The 3178-nt window shown below is 31.4% G+C and overlaps 1 pseudogene; it reads left to right on the top strand.

Moving 5' to 3' along the window:
• LOC124899547 overlaps positions 1–2218 on the top strand; it is a 17218-nt pseudogene extending 15000 nt beyond the window's left edge.
• The last annotated feature ends 960 nt before the right edge of the window (positions 2219–3178 follow it).

Below are 3178 nucleotides of genomic sequence, written 5' to 3'. Positions count from 1 at the left end.
TGGCATGGTTATATATATATATATATATATATATATATATATATATATATATAAACAGAAAATCATTTTGATCAAATATAAAATTATTTTTTATTAATCAAATATTTATTTACTATTATTTAATAAGTTATTACAGTGTACATAACTTATTATAATTGGTAAACTTGTATTAAAATTGAATTCTTTATGCTAGCAATGTAGAGATTTTAATCTCTCTTTAAGCACTTAAAAGTGAAAATATTGTAAATTTATTGTATCTGACTTTATGAAAATTAAATTAAATTTTTACCTTATCATTCAAAAGATTTTGTCAGTCATTGTTAAATTTGAACCAATACAAAAATTTAAGGGGGAAGAAATATGTAATCATTTATAGTTTTTACAAAAAGAAAATACTTATAGAAAGGCATGAAGATATATATTCTATCTATTTTTATTTTATGTGATTTTTTTAATCTATTAAGAAAATGACACTAAAGTTATATATCTTAAATGAAATATATATATATATATATATATATATATATATATGCAAGTGGATGTTACACTCTTGCTATTCGTTTTTCTACATCATAAATTTCAAGCCATCTACTAATCACAACAAGATGGTTCCCATCATAGTTGGAGTAGTCGCGTTCATTTCTCATTTTTACTATATTTTTGGTGCATGGAGGAAAAGTTAAAAATGAATATCACATTGTAAATAAGTAAATAATTGCACTGTGGGATCCAACCCCATTAATGCCATTAAAAATTGAGTGATGGCAGCCTATGATATAAGGAAAGTGTCTCTTCCCTATGACTTATTTTTTCAAACATTTGGCAAGGAGAAATCATCCAATTATCTCCCCAGTTGTAAAGTTTGATATTGTAATTTTTATATGTCACCAATGACATAAGAAACAACATTTTTCAGTGCTATTAATTGAGGGCTTTGGGCTCATTCTAAAGACACACTAAATAAAGAGAAAAATAATATATAGAGAGCAGTGAGGTATTTCACAGACTATGATAAAAAATAGTGTGTGAAGAAAAAATTCGAGTGAGCAATATTTTAGTAAGGTGAAGTCAAAAGAGGGTTATTTCTTTCTTTTGAGTGTGTAGTAGTCACTTTGAGTATTGTACTTGTGACAGCTGTGTAAAAATTCCTTACTATAGTAATATCAATTGCTACTTTTGGTCCGTAATTTTTTCCTTATTTAGAAGGGTTTCCACGTAAAATTATTGGTGTCATTATTTTTATATTTTTCTATTATTCTGCCATAAATACTTTTGTTGTTATTCCGTGTTTACCCAACAAACTGGTATCATGGCTCACAGTTAACAATATCTATAATTTTTTATAAATGATGGAAGCCAACACAAGTAGAATGGTTACTTTAAATAGTGTTAATTATGCCATTTGGAAGCGAAAAATGGAAGATCTTCTCTATGTCAAGAATTTTTATCAGCCAGGCCTTGACACCATAAAATTTAAAAATAAAATCATGAAGAGCGGAACCTGTTACACAGACAGATTTATGGTTTTATTTGGCAGTGGGTTGACGATAATGTGTTAAACCATATTTCTAGGGAAACACATGCTCGGTCCCTGTGGGAGCATCTTGAAAGTTTGTATGCTCGAAAGAATGAAAATAATAAGAAGTTCTTGATAAAACAAATGCTGGGATTAAAATATCATGATGGTTTTTCGATGACAGATCATTTGAACAACTTTTAGGGAATCATGAACCAGTTATTTGCTATGGGCATTAAGCTTGATGAAGAAATTCAAGGCTTTTTTCTACTTGATTCCCTACCAGACTCTTGGGAAACATTTAGAACTTCATTATCAAATTCTGCTCCTAATGCCGTGATCTCTATGGATTTTGCTAAGAGCAGCATTCTTAATAAAGACATTTGATGAAAGTCTCATGGTTCCTCTTTGTCTGATGTCTTGGTGATTGGCGCTAGGGGTAGAAGCAAGAATTATGGTGCTCAAAATAGAGAACACTATAAAAGAAAATCTAGAGGCATATTTAAAGATATTGATTGTTATCATTGTGGGTTAAAAGAACACAAAAAGAAATTTTATCGTAAGTTGAAGAAGGAGAACAGAGACAAGGAGGAAAAGAATGAAGACAATGATGAAAATTGCATAGCCACTGTCACCATTGAAGATCTTGTTGTTGTCCTTGATGAAAATCTAATAAACATTGCTTGTGATGAGTCAAGCTGAGTTATGGATTCTGGTGCCGCATCTCACGTGACATCAAGGATTTTTTCTCATCTCATACTCTACGTGACTTTAAAACCTTGATTATGGGCAATGAGATTATTTCTAAAGTGGTTGGTATTGGTACAATTTATTTAGAAACTAGTACTGAATCTAAACTAGTTTTAAATAATGTAAAGCATGCACCTGTAGTTTGCTTACTATTGATTTTTATTGGCGTACTGGGTGATGAGGGATATGTTAGTACCAATAGTGGTGAAAAATGAAAGCTCATTAAAGGTTCCTTGGTTGTGCATCGTGGTGACAAGCATTGTGGTCTATACTGGACCATGGTTTCTACTTGTGCTAATATGGTGAAAGCAGTTGAAAACATTTTCTCTTCAATATTATGACATAAGAGGCTTAGCCACATTAGTGAGAAAGGACTTAATGTTCTGGCCAATAAAAATTTATAGTAGAATTTTAAAAGTGCTAAATTAGAAAAGTGTGAGCACTGCTTGGCTGGAAAATAAAATAAAGCTTCTTTCAAGTCTCATCCTTTTTCAAGAAAGACAGAGTTGCTTGAGCTGGTGCATTCAGATTTATGTGGTCCAATAAAAACAAGGACTTTGGGTGGTGCACTCTACTTTGTCACTTTCGTTGATGATTGCTCAAGAAAATTTTGTATATGTCTTAAATACTAAAGATCAAGTGTTGGGCGTCTTTAAGCAGTTTCAGGCTTCCATTAAAAGAGAAATAGGCAAGAAGATAAAGTGTATTCATACTGATAACGGTGGTGAATATTGTGGACTATTTGATGAATACTGCAAACAACAAGGTATCAGACACCATAAGACTCCTTCTAAGACTCCCCAACTTAATGGTTTGGAAGAAATAATGAACATGACCTTGATGGAAAGAGTCAGATGTTTCCTTTCTGAAGTAAAGTTGCCAAACTCCTTTCGAGGTGAGTCTTTATTGATC

The sequence above is a fragment of the Capsicum annuum genome, chromosome 6 (genome assembly GCF_002878395.1).
Source record: "Capsicum annuum cultivar UCD-10X-F1 chromosome 6, UCD10Xv1.1, whole genome shotgun sequence".
Classification (NCBI taxonomy): Eukaryota; Viridiplantae; Streptophyta; class Magnoliopsida; order Solanales; family Solanaceae; genus Capsicum; species Capsicum annuum.
This window is presented reverse-complemented; position numbering and strand designations above follow the sequence as displayed.